The 13,799-nt window shown below is 45.6% G+C and overlaps 1 long non-coding RNA gene across 1 annotated transcript in view; it reads right to left on the reverse strand.

Annotated features, from left to right (window-relative positions):
- LOC120389347 overlaps positions 1–13,799 on the reverse strand; it is an 85,794-nt gene that overhangs the window by 62,165 nt on the left and 9,830 nt on the right. Inside the window, exon 2 of the long non-coding RNA XR_005590884.1 lies at positions 13,436–13,611. This is a non-coding gene — a long non-coding RNA (uncharacterized LOC120389347). The remainder of the gene's footprint in view (positions 1–13,435; positions 13,612–13,799) is intronic.

The raw sequence follows: 13,799 nt of genomic DNA on the forward strand, positions 1-13,799 counted from the left end.
TTCCAGTATAGACAAGCCCTTACTCAGAAGCTTGTCAAACTGATCCCTCAAACATTTTGAGTTGCAACCACTGTTGATTACTCCACTGTGAACAATAACAAAAAAATCCTTACAAAAGTGTGTGTGTGGGGGGGCTGTTCTACATACAGGCTTTGTACTGGTATAATTAGATTATTTTGGGGGGCTGCATAGCCTAGTGGATAGGACACTAAGTTGGGATTCAGGAGCTGTGGGTTCAGTTGTTGACTTTAACACTAACCTCCTGGCTGACCTTAGCCAAATGAATTCCTGCTGTGTGCCTCAGTTGCCCCATCTATAAAATGGGGATAATGTTACTGCTAACTCCTTTTAAAGTGATTTTGAAATATAAAGATGAAAGGTGTCAGATAAGCGCTAGGCACAGAGGTGTCATTTTTTTATTGCTTTAGTTACACCAGCGCACCTAGCTCAGATGCCAGTGTAAAACCATTCTAGCGGTGCATCTTATTCCCCTTCCCATGTGGGAATAGCTCTGCTGGCATAAAGCATCTTTAGACTGATACAGCTGCCTCTGAATTTGGGGGGGGCGGCCTACACCACTGGGACTGTTCTGCTAGACTTTAAATCATACAACTTGCTAGAAGAGACAAAGGCCTAATACAATTCTGGTTTGAAATCCTGGCTCCGCTGAAGTCAACAGGAGTCTTACCATTGACTCCAGTAGAACCAGGTTTTCACCCCTGCTGACTTGAAATTCCTTTCTGCTCTATAGAAACAGAGGGGCTTTTGTTTTGTTTTTTTACACAGGAACTCAGTGGGATTCACCCTGCAAGCCAGGAGACCCCTACTAGGCTGGCGAACTGTTAAGACTCTAGGCTGGTATAAGGAAGACTCGTCTTTCATAGCTTAAAGTCTGAGCAAAGATCATTGGAACTATCGAAGCCAAGGGCTGTGAAGTTCTTTTTAAATGCTGTGTTGTGGATGTAGGTCACACACTCAGGCTTTGGGCTTCAGGAAACAAGCAACCCTGATGTGCGTAAGCAGCACATGCTAGGACTCTCCTGCAGTTGCCTCAATCTGTTCCATCAGCGCCCTGGTTCCTGGACTCTGAGCTGGTGTGTTGTTGGCTTTTTTGGTTGGTTATTTTTATTGATGTTTGAATTCTGAGCAACTGTACAGGCAGGAGAAGAGTCAACCTCTGCCCCCAAACTGATGGTGCTAATGAAATCTGAGCTGGACCAAGAGCACCAGGCATACGCTGAACAGTGCTCACTGCATGACTTAATCTTTCTTAAAACTCTCCAGAAGCAAAACCTCATAACACAGAAAGCGAGTTTACACACGCACACAGTCTGTGCACACACTGTGTGCACACACTCACAAAGGTGCACACCCACAGAGCATACAGCATTTCCATATCTACATGCACACACCATGCATACATATATAAACACAGAGACTAAAGGCACACAACATGAATATATACACAGAGAATACACACACAGAGCATACACCCAACATATACAGAACAGACCTGTGACATATATGGCAATGGTCTGAAATATCTTTGGGGTGCCCTTGGTGGAGCATGGAAGGAGAATACTGGTGCAATTGCCTTGAACTCTGACAGCATCAACAACATGCATATACATACATAGAGTACACACATATTATGCATATACATACATGAGCATGGAGACAACACACATACATATAACACACTATGCACACACAGCATGCATGCATATACACAGAGAGAGTACAGGCAGTATGCATCCACAAAGCACGCACACATACTCTCACAGTATGCTTACAGTATGCTTACATATACACACAGAGAGCATGTACAGGCACACACTGTGTGCACATACACAAACACACACATGTGGGCACATATACTCACAGAAGACAAACACACACGGGGGATGCACAGATATACATGCATACACACTTTGAGTGCGTACACAAACACAAAACGAACACAGTCCAAGCTGTTTCGACTTTCAAACCTCAAGAAAGGGTCCATACCCCTTTTGAGTTGCAGGTGAATGTCTGGGATTTTGCTGATCTAGTGCACACAGATGTTCCTTAGCAGGACACAGTTTGGCTAATGCGATATGTATCTGCAATATGTTATTCAGCCGCTACATGTTTCTTGGTGCTGTACAGAGATCCTGGTGAACAAAGGATACAAAGCTGGAACTAGAGATGTTTGGATGCCTGCTCATGTCTATAGTTGTTTTATTTAATAAACGCCTCCTGTTTGAGGAAGACTATGATTCTATATATTCTGAGTTTGTACATCCCTAAGGCTATTATAGGATAAAACATTTTTATGAGCTAGTGATGGACAAAACTGGAAGGGTTAGGAAAACTTGCTTTCAATTTGAATAGGCATAAAAAAAGTTGGGATCCTTTAGAGTAACCACATAAAGGGCTTGAGTCTGCAAATTCTGGGCTGAAGGATAGAATCATAGAACTGGAGGGACCTCGCGAGGTCATCTAGTCCAGTCCCCTGCACTCAAGGCAGGACTAAGTATTATCTAGACCATCCCTGACAGGTGTTTGTCCAACCTGCTCGTAAAAATCCCCAATGAGGGAGATTCCACCACCTCCCTAGGCAATTTATTCCAGTGCTTAACCACTCTGATAGTTAGGAAGTTTTTCCTAATGTGCAACCTAAACCTCCCTTGCTGCAATTTAAGCCCATTGCTTCTTGTTCTATCCTCAGAGGTTAAGAAGAACAATTTTTCTCCCTCCTCCTCGTAACAACCTTTTATGTACTTGAAAACTGTTATCATGTCCCCTCTCAGTCGTCTCTTCTCCAGACTAAACAAACCCAATTTTTTCAATCTTCCCTCATAGGTCGTGTTTTCTAGAGCTTTAATCGTTTTTGTTGCTCTTCTCTGGACTTTCTCCAATTTGTCCACATCCTTCCTGAAATGTGGTGTCCAGAACTGGACACAATACTCCAGCTGAGGCCTGATCAGCGCAGAGTAGAGCGGAAGAATTTCTTCTCGTGTCTTGCTTACAACATTCCTGCTACTATATCCCAGACTGATGTTTGCTTTTTGCAACATCGTTGACTCATATTTAGCTTGTGATCCACTATGACCCCCCAGATCCCTTTTCGCAGTGCTCCTTCCTAGGCAGTCATTTCCCATTTTGTATGTGTGCAAGTGATTGTTTCTTCCTAAGTGGAGCACGTTGCATTTGTCGTTATTGAAGTTCATCCTATTTACTTCAGACCATTTCTCCAGTTTGTCCAGATCATTTTGATTTTTAATCCTATCTTCCAAAGCACTTGCAACCCTCCCTGCTTGGTATCATCCGCAAGCTTTATAAGTGTGCTCTCTATGCCATTATCTAAATCATTGATGAAGATATTGAACAGAACCAGACCCAGAACCGATCCCTGTGGGACCCCACTCGTTATGCCTAAGGACAGGCTACCTGGTTAGCAATCCAGCACTGTCTGCCTCGATATGACCACCAGAGCAGCCTTCAATCCACTGATATGTCTGCACATGCAGTCATGTCTGGAAATGGGAAGCGGGGAAGCAAATATGAGAAGCACACGGGGTGAGGAGGAAAAGTAACAGCACTTCTTCAGACGCCAGCATAACATTTGTTTCATGTTTGAGGCAAAGGCTCAGGAAGGCAGAAGGGGGAAAGAAGGGTTATGAACACCTTGTTCATGCATCCCTGGGGCCAGCGGGCCAGTTTCCTCACGGCCTTGTAACTTGCGTCATCATTTACACCTGTGCAATGGGAGTGCCGCTGATTACACAAGGTGGAAAATCCAGTCCTCACACGCTAGCGAGAGGGACCATGGAAGTTCGAGAAGGCACAGATAAACCTGCCACACTGGAGTGGAACTCAGCAGATCTGGCTTCAATTCCTGGTTCTGTCACAGCTTCTCTGTGTGCCCTGGCATGTTAGTTAATCTATCTATGCATCTGTCCCCTGCCCCATTTGTAATCTAAGGCTAATGCTCACTTTCTGTCTTGTCTGTCTATTTAGGCTGTAAACACTGTGGGACACGAGCTGTCTCTTACAATGTGCACATGCAGCACCTAGCCCCATGAGCTCCTAATCTTGGTCAGGGCTCTAGGCAGCATTGTAATACAAGTATAAGCCAGCCCAGGTTAGATATACCTCAGCTACAACATTCACTTCCAGAACAGGATTTTCCCCAATGTCTTGGTCTAGAGACCTCGAGTTTTGCTTCTGCCCGTCTATATATATTGGTGCCATTATTGGCACTTATGTTCCAACAGTGCCTACAACTAGGCATTGGACACAACCTAGTAAGAGACAGTCCCTACCCCAAAGACAGACGATGAGTCAGGGAGGGGAAACTGAGGCACAGAGAGCCAGTGACTTGCTTATGCTCACACAGCAGGTAAGCGTCAGCGGTAGGACAAGAACCCAGCTGTCTTTGCTCCCAAGCCTGTGCCCTAGACACTCAACCACACTGCCAATGAAGAGGCAAGCGGGCAGGGCATCCCATACAGAATTTTGTTTTGTTCCATCGCTTCTTAAGATGTTCTACATTATCTCTGGGTAAACACTTCCATGCCTCTGGGTGCGTGATTTAAGTGGTGCCCTTCCTCCTCCTAGAGATCCTACCTGGCAACGTGACATGCTACTTGGCACTAATGGGACCAGCCCCGAGGATGGATGCCCAGCAGACACGGTTACATTGGAACCCCACAACCAGCCTTTGCAGGAGAACACAGGGGAAATCTGATTCCTGGGAAAGGCTTTGATTAAGCAAGTAGCTCACGTCCCAGGGAATTGCTCCTTCCCTTATTCTGGGGGCCATGCAGCCTATTTGCAATTAAATTGAGTCTAGTTACCCTCCACAGTAAAAAGAAGCTGTTCTGAAAATTAGTAATATGAGTCTCTCTACCCTTTGACAAATTATTTTCTAATGAAAAACATCTGCTTGGGCTAAGAAGGTTCCCTCATCTTTACTTCCGCCTCATGCAAATGGTGTTTATTTTGCATATTGCAAAATGTGCTCTGGTCGCGTAGCCAAAAGAGACAGGACGGTCTTGATAAAATGCAGCAATGCTGTGAGCGGAATATAATTCCCCGCCCCCCCCTTTAATTATCCTCTCTCTTTATAACAGGTGTAATGAGCACAACACCTGATGGCTAATGATAATCCAGATGGTTTGGAATTGTAATTCCATATGCCGCGCAATTTAACACAGAACGAGGGTGGCGTTAACCCTTTGTGGGTCTCGGCACAGAGGGGCTGCAAAGAAAGTGATGCAGAGGTTTTATTAGGGATGGGAGAGTCAGTCTGAATGAAGGAAAAACTAAAAGGTGGAGGTTTTTTGACCTTCAGAAAGGTCAGCTCACATAATCGCCTGGGGGCTATCCCTTCCATGCCCTTAACCTGAGGCGCTACCATCATACAAATAAATATAGCAACGCAGGCTGTTCATTGAGAGAATCCATGCCCAGGTTTTACCCCGAGCCAAATACATGCAAGGGCAGGACTTTGGCAGCTCAGTCATTGCTGCCATGCAAGGTTCCCATGCAGTACCGAGACCCATACAAGGTCTAAATCCCGCCTTTGTGTATATTCAGCTCAGTGCAAAACCTGGGACTGGATCATCCGGGGGAGCAACCACTTTTCTGGTTGTTTCAAAGTCCTGGCCCGGCGAATGGAAGGGCGTAGGTGGGACTAAACAGACGCATGGGATGTCCACTGAACAGGAGTGACATTTAATTGCAATGCAGCCCTGGCCAGTGAGGCTCCTCGGTGCGTACCTCGCTATCAAGAGGTCCCCAACTGGTGTAAATCATGACAGCTCCATTGACTTAATTGGAATTCTGCTGATTTACACCGGGTGAGAATTGAGCCTGGACTGTTTGGCATTAATTTATGTCCTGATCCTGCCATGGGAACTGAGGAATCTCACCAGAGCCATTCAGCCCATCACAGCATCAGGCCCATAAAATGGCCATTATTGTCTTTAGAAATACAGCCGGAGGTTTAACTCTATATATTTGTACTGCAAATGTCATGCCTGTCACATTTCCCAGTGCTCCTGTCAGATTCAGCCAGCCTAAGAACAACAGTTAGCTCGTAGAAAGCACTCTTTGTCCACAGGTCTCAAAAGTGGGTTTTTTTACAAAGGTGGGAAAGTATCATTATCCCCATATTATGGGTGGGAAAACTGAGGCACAGAGGTTCAGCTTCAGGGAAGGATTTAAGCACATGAAGTCAATGGGATTAAGCGTATGCTCAAGTCCTTTGCTGAATAGGGACAGATTTAAGAATGAACTTCTGTGCTTTGTAAAACTGGGGACAGACAGAGGAGTTGTGGTTTGTCCTTAGTCACACAGTGAGTTGGGAAGAGAACCCAGGAATTGTGACTTCCAGGCTATGGGCTGCTACTGCAGCTTTTTACTTTTGAAAAGTTTTCTTCACCCCCAGAAGGACACAACCCATTTTTCTTTATAAAGCAACAGTCTAGGTGCCGTAGTAAATGTGGTGCCCTTTCTAGCTTTGGAACCCAGCCTGTGAGGACAAGAATGGCTTCTCAAGGCCGCCTGTTTTAAACAAAGTTTTAGACTGAGGTGACTCACTGCCCTTGTGAAAACAGATCCACCCACAGCACCGTGCAGAAGGGCCTGAATCATTTGACTTGTCAAGGAGGACTTCTGGTGCATTTCAAATGGAAATTGCTTTCCCTGAAAAAAGAGACATGGGGATGGGAAGGGGGGAAATTCCCTTTATTAAAGTCTACTCAACTTGGGGTTGATGCTGGGCTCCAGTTCATAATGGTGACTTGATCAGCAGGAAAGAGCTGACGATATCAAAACATTACATCTGCAGCCCTGGAAATAACATGCAGCTCACATACTAAATCAAAAAAAAATGTCAGCCTTGTTTGCGTCTTTATTTTATTTCTTCTGCAGCACGGATTGCATCCCATTAGAAGACAGCATGGTGAGCTGCATACTTACAGCCAAATTTCTTCCTCCCAGGATCAGTGTGTGTAACCACATAAACGTAGAAATGGGCCATTTGCAATGGGACTTTGCATTGCTTGATTCTGCATGAATAGGGAATCATTTCACTGGATATACACACACACACACACACACACACACACACACACACATGCACATTAAGGATGAAATTCACCCCTGTAAGGCAGGCCAGCCCAATGCACCATTTATGTCCCAATCAAAACAGAGACTCAGTAGGATTTAATTGGCTCAATGAAAGGAGGAATGATACCCTTGCAGAGAAGTTTATTCTGCAAGGAGGATGTGAGCCCGCTGGCTGAGTGAGATCTCAAAGTTTTGTTCAGTCTCCAAAGATCTGTTTTGACCACGTCCATCTTCCCAATTCACTTGCTCTTCATGAACATTCATATGCTTTTTGTTCACAGAAACATTTTTGCTACTAATCATTGGATCCACATGACAGTGTCGCTGATTCTGATCTCATTCATGCCACTGCAAATCAGGGATGACTCCGATTATATCTTTGAAAAACTTTATTGGAAGTTTATGTATTATTGTGGTCCGAGCTTGTACGTGACCTCTCTAGCGGGGAGATGTGACCAATGTAAGAACTAGGCATTCAGAAGATTATATTGAAAATGGGCCCAACACAAATGGACTTTAGTGCTAGTAAGTGTTATGTGGATTTCGTGGGGATTCCTTGGGGAGAGGTTAATTCAGAATTATCCAGCTCCAGATATGCAAAAACCCAGCCTTTGGAAGCAAGGCCCTGAGAAGAAGCCATTGTCTGCTGATTACCTGTCACAGAAGGCCAGGATCAAAAGCTCAAGCTGTATAAAGAAACACCTGATCCACGCAGCTGTCGTTCAAGTTCTGGATCTAAGGCCTCCTCTACCATACAAGGTTAGGTCGATATAAGCTGCCTGGCCTCAACCTAGTTGTGGAAGAGTTGTCACTTAAATTTGACTGTCTATGGCGCCATAATAACTAGCATAGTAGTTCAAAAGCAGACATTTGTTACGGGCTTACGACAGAACACACCACCAGCCTGGGGTAGATGCCCTGTATTCTGGCAGCCAGCCTGGAGATTGGCACTCTTAGCCGTCTCCCACACCCGGCAGCATGACATATGGATTCTAGTCTGAAGCTCTGCAACTAACTCATTGTGGGACCCTGGGTGGGTTCCTTATCCTCTCTGTGCAAATGGAGCTAACAATGCTTCCACGTCTCCCACGCAATGAGCTCCTCCCATGCAAGATGCTCTGCAAGTCCCAAACGCTGATGAAGGAAACGTGGCTGAAAAATCTTTATGTTGCGTTTGTCTCCCTCTAATGGCTGATGGATGTATGCGGTTAACGGGGCTGCTACAAGTGCCGGCTGGGGGACTTTTTCCTTCAGCTCTTGTAGTCGAGGTTCATGCTTTTAGTGAAAAAGACTGTGGATTTAAACCCCACTGTTGGCCCCAGGGAGGTCAGTTACACTGGCTTGTGTGAGACCTGAGAAATCAGGGCCCTGTGCACAGGTTAGGGCTGCAGCTCGAAACAGAGTCACTGTTGAGTGTTACAAACCTTGGCCAGAGCCCCCAGGGGGTGGAAGGCATTGTCATTCCAATGAAGCCAATGGAGCTCACCCGCTTACATCAGAGAAGGAGCTCACACCCTTTCTAATGAAGATCTCAGCGTTGGTCAGGCAGGGAAGTGTTATTACCCCTTTATCTGGGCAAGGAAAACTGGCTCTCCACAGTACTTACCTGCCCCATCCCCGTATTATCTGAGAACGTCACCCTCTTTTAACGGATTTGCCCTCACAACGCCCTCTACTGCTGTAATCTCCGTTTCATAGATGGGGAACTGAACGGAAGATTCTGAAAATCACCTAAGCTGCCATGGGGAAATCACACCAGGGGCCGATCTTCAGCTTTAGGTCTCTCCATAAGGGGTATCATTGCATTATGCAAGGCCTTTGAAAATCTGGCCCTGAGATGCTAAATTATGTAACCTGGGTTGCACACGGGAAGCTTGTGACTAAATCCGGACTGAAACCCACGGCTCTTGAATGCTAGGCATATGCCCTAGCCCATCGCTCCTCTCTCAAAGCAAGAGAGACAGCCAGCCACACAGTAATTCTGTGACCAAGCCAGCTCCCAGCATTCAAATCTCTCTCTTCTGGTGACAAGCTCAAATTATTAGGCTCTGAGTTATCCCCTGCTGCCCTTGGGAGAAACTATACTATTTCCCTTTTTTCTCTTGCAGATTTGCAGGGGCAGGGAGCTGTGTCCTTACCCAAGGGCAACAAATCGCTCTTAGGGGATGAGATGGAATATGGAGGATCAGAATCCCAGCTATCATTCTGGAAACCCTCTGACGTTTAATTGTACAGCATGAACAAGAATGCTCTACGGGTCTGTGCCGCCTCGCTGAAAAGCGCCAAGGCACCACGAGGAAACAAGGATAAACAGAGGTGTAGCTGCAGCAGAAGCAAAATAAAAATCACATGCCAACTGTAGCTAATGCAGGCTGAATTGTAGGGGAGCGTGCAACTCGGCCGTCTCCTGTCGTTTCAAGTGCTTATTTACCCCGGTGGAATAGAAGGACGCCATCCCTTTCTTTACAAGAGCTACAGGTAATTTTAGATCTGTTTAAACAAGTATTAGGGAGGTATTGAGATGACAGCAGGGAGATTAGATGCTCACCAAGCACTACAAGGGAAGCGGAGGCCCACGTGTATTCTTCAGACTGACACTAGAGCTCTTCAGAGCGCTCAGCAATAATATATTTTGGAACGATACTTTTCCCTTTATTGAACTGGATGCTTGTGGAAAGGCCAGGTTGACAGTCCTGGAGAATTAATAATACACTTTAATTCATAGACAGTGAAACTCACTGTTGTGCAGAGGGACAGTGAAAGGCCTATGCAGTATTTCAGACCAGTTTTGAAGGTTTATGTGGAACGTATCCTAGCTCTGTGCTGGTCCTCTGCACAGAGGTGAATTTCATCAGTAGATTTCAATGTATACTGCACAGAGAGGCAAGAGGCATTTCCCCCATGGGAAATGGAAGCAGAGAGAGAAGAAGGCCCAGACCCACAAAGGGACTTGGGCATTGCAGCGGGCCCAGCTGGCAAGAAAGATGGGGGAATCATTAGGAAAGGGATAGATAATAAGGCAAAAAATATCATATTGCCTCTTTATAATCCATGGTACGCCCACACCTTGAATACTGCATGAAGATGCGGTCTCCCCATCTCAAAAAAGATATATTGGAATTGGAAAAGGTTCCGAAAAGGGCAACAGAAATGATTAGGGGTATGGAACAGCTGCCGTATGAGGAGAGATTAATAAGACTGGGACTTTTCAGCTTGGAAAAGAGACGACTAAGGGGGGGAGGTATGATTGAGGTCTATAAAATCATGACTGGTGTGGAGAAAGTAGATAAGGAAATGTTATTTACTCCTTCTCATAACATGAGAACTAGGGGTCACCAAATGAGATGAATAGGCAGCAGGTTTAAAGCAAACAAAAGGACACATTTCTTCACACAACGCACAGTCAACCTGTGGAACTCCTTGCCAGAGGATGTTGTGAAGGCCAAGACTATAACAAGGTTCAAAAAGGAACTAGGTAAGTTCATGGAGGATAGGTCCATCAATGGCTATTATTCAGGATGGGCAGGGACAGTGTCCCTAGCCTCTGTTTGCCAGAAGCTGGGAATGGGCAACAGGGGATGGATCACTTGGTGATAACCTGGTCTGTTCATTCCCTCTGGGGCACCTGGCATTGGCCACTGTTGGAAGACAGGATACTGGGCTAGATGGACCTTTGGTCTGACCCAGTCTGGCTGTTCTTATGGAATGCCTACCTTCATCTGGTCTGAGGATTGCACTGGGCTTTGGTGTGACACAGACATCCATGTGGCTGCCAGGGTGGCTCGTTGCATGCCCGGAGGCAGAAATGGAGACATCTAAGGGACATTCACAGCACAAAGTTTGGTGCCTGGACAATTTAGGCAGCCACTGGATGGGCATTTTGTGGATTGAAGTGGCACCTACATCTGGGATTTAAGTGCCTAAATGCCTTCATGGATCTGGGCTGAAGTGACTTGCTTAAGGGAAACAGCAAAGCAGCAAGTAGCACCTAGGTCTCCTGATTCCCAGGCCAGTTCCCTATCCACTAGACCCCCCATCCCCATAGAACAAACACCATCAATGGGGGGCATGTCAGATTCCCCCCCACCCCATGGGCCTCACTTCTGCTCTGGAGGGGCTCTCTCTTTGTGAAGTGACGACATAGTAAATTAATTCCTCGTTCTTTCTGGTGCTTGGCCTCTCAGTTAAGACTGCCGATAAAGGAGTCAGCGTGAAATCCACCCCATGCCAAGCACCATGTCCCACTTCAGCCATAAGGTCTTCAGTGATGCACAGTCATCATGCTGGCTCTCAACAGCAAGGTGAATTGCACACAGGGGTGAGCTGCACCCAGTGTCACACACCACTTCTTATTTTCTACTGTCACCTCGTTGACCCCAAGGGGTCTTTTTTTTTTTCAGCCTTCTGTGATTTTCCATTTAACATCTCGCAAAGGCCATCACCATCCATGACATTTCCAATCACATGGTTGAATTTAAGGTGAACTTCTGGCCCAGAAGGGCTATTTTGTTCTTCAGAAGATTCTGTTTCTCATGCAACATCACTCTGGCTGATTCATTTGTACAACCTGACAAAAATCTCCCAGTCATTCACAAGTGATTCTGCTGTGGCTGTCAAACTGAATTTGCTCAGTCCAAAAGTCTGTATGTACCAATGAACTGTGCTAGAGCAGGGCGGGGTTGGGGGGTGAGGGGGGAGAGAAGCATTTGAAACTGACATTTCCTCTTTTGCCCTTTCTAAGAGGGGCGTGTGTGTGTGTGTGTCCCCTGTTTTGCTTAGTTTTCTTTCTTTGACTGATACACAGAGGCCAGACACCTGGCTGTTAAGTAGCTCTCCAAAACCACACCATGCAAGACACTATGGCCATCAGCTGTCTAAAACGTGTAAGATTCCAGTCTGACTTGCCTGGAATGAATAAATCATTTTGCTAGGGATGTTAGCCATGTACTTTTACAAGCAGGTGCCTCCCTTTGATAGGGATGGACATTCTGAAAGTGTGATGGTATTGGAGGCACATAAAATCAATAGTGAATTGAGATTTGGTTTGGATTAGCATCCAGAAGTTCTGATGAGTCCCTGAACTCTCGGAGTCTGAGAAATTGGGCGAGTGATCTTATCAGAACAGGCTTTCCAGTAAGGTTACTTGAACTTATTCATGTAATACTAGGAGTGGCAGCAGAGTCTAGTGGGTAAAGCACTGGGATGGGAGTCAGAAAACTTGGGTCTAATTCCTGGCTTTGCCACGGATGCACTTTGACTTTGGGTGGGTCACTTCACCTCCATAGACGTTCATTTCCTCCTCTTCAAAATGGGGATGGTGTTATTGACATCAGTGGAGCTACTTGTGTCCGTAAGGTGATGCAGGTGTTTGCAGGATCAAGGCCATTGGCTTAAGTGATGGCCCTGAGCAGCCTGGTGAGTTTCACCCGTTGTGGACTCAATCAGCAATAGAGTTCTAGCCCGTCAGCAGAGGGAAGGGGATTTCTGTGGAAGCAAAATGCCTCACCACTTCATAGCCCATCCAAAAATCAGGGGAAAAAGAATCAGTTTGGGTCACTAGAAATGTTTCATTTTGATTTTGACTTAAGTCCCATTACAAATCTGGCTCCATGTGACCAGCCAAATGTCACATGGATTTTGTGGCAGGAATAAAACCCAGATCTACCGAATCCCCCATCTAATGCCTGAACCATAAGATCATCCCTCCTCAATTAGTAAATAATTATTATATAAACTGCCTCCTAGATCAAAGTTTGGGTGTGAGATAACAACACCCCCCCCACACACACACACACACACCCACACAAAACTAAGCTCTGAGAAACAGATTTTTTTCAATCCAACCAGTAAATATATTTCGCTGGGGTATCTTTCTACACTACGTCACCACTGTGCTGATCCTCTAAAGGAAACAAGGGGAAAAAACTGTCAGCAAAATTCACTAACTGCACAGTGATTGACTAGATTCATGGGCAGCCTACTGCAGTGGCTATCACAACTCTTTATACATCAAGGAAAAAACGACAAAGAAGCCACAAAGAATGATTTGTGCTGTGAGCGACAGGGCTGTTGAGACCGTTTCACTGAAAGATGGATGTAATCTTGTAAAAATATGTAGTTAACCCCACAGTCTTTGTCAAGTAGATAAATCTATAAAGGGACCACAAATCACAACGGAGAGAGATTGATTGATCTCTGTGACTTCTATAATGTAAATCTCTCTCATTTAATCTACAGTCTAAGCTATTGGATTTGGGTACATTTAGGAGAGAAACAAACTAGTAGGGAGACATTAAAGAAAACAAAATTGCTCAACTTAATTTTGAATTGTCAGTCAGAGACAGTTCCATCCAAATGCGCTCCGATTCCCTGCTGCGTCTTTGCTGTGGACTCAGCCTGTGTCATGGAGCTCTGTACAAAATGATGGATACGTGGTCTGTACAGGAAAGCTGAAGCCTGGGAGTCTGGTCTCCGGGGTAATGAATCTATGTGCTGCAGACAATGGGGAACAATTACTATATAAATCACATGCAGACCTGTACGGAGCTGGGACGGGAATGCTTCAGCTGCAAAAATGGCACCCTCCCTGGTAGGTCACTTATCTCGCTGCAGGTTTGCAATTAGAGGGGAGCTTCCCGCATTCATCCATGCTGGCGGAGTTGGGTTCTGGTCCCAGTTAT

This window comes from Mauremys reevesii, linkage group 23 (assembly GCF_016161935.1).
Source record: "Mauremys reevesii isolate NIE-2019 linkage group 23, ASM1616193v1, whole genome shotgun sequence".
Lineage (NCBI taxonomy): Eukaryota > Metazoa > Chordata > Testudines > Geoemydidae > Mauremys > Mauremys reevesii.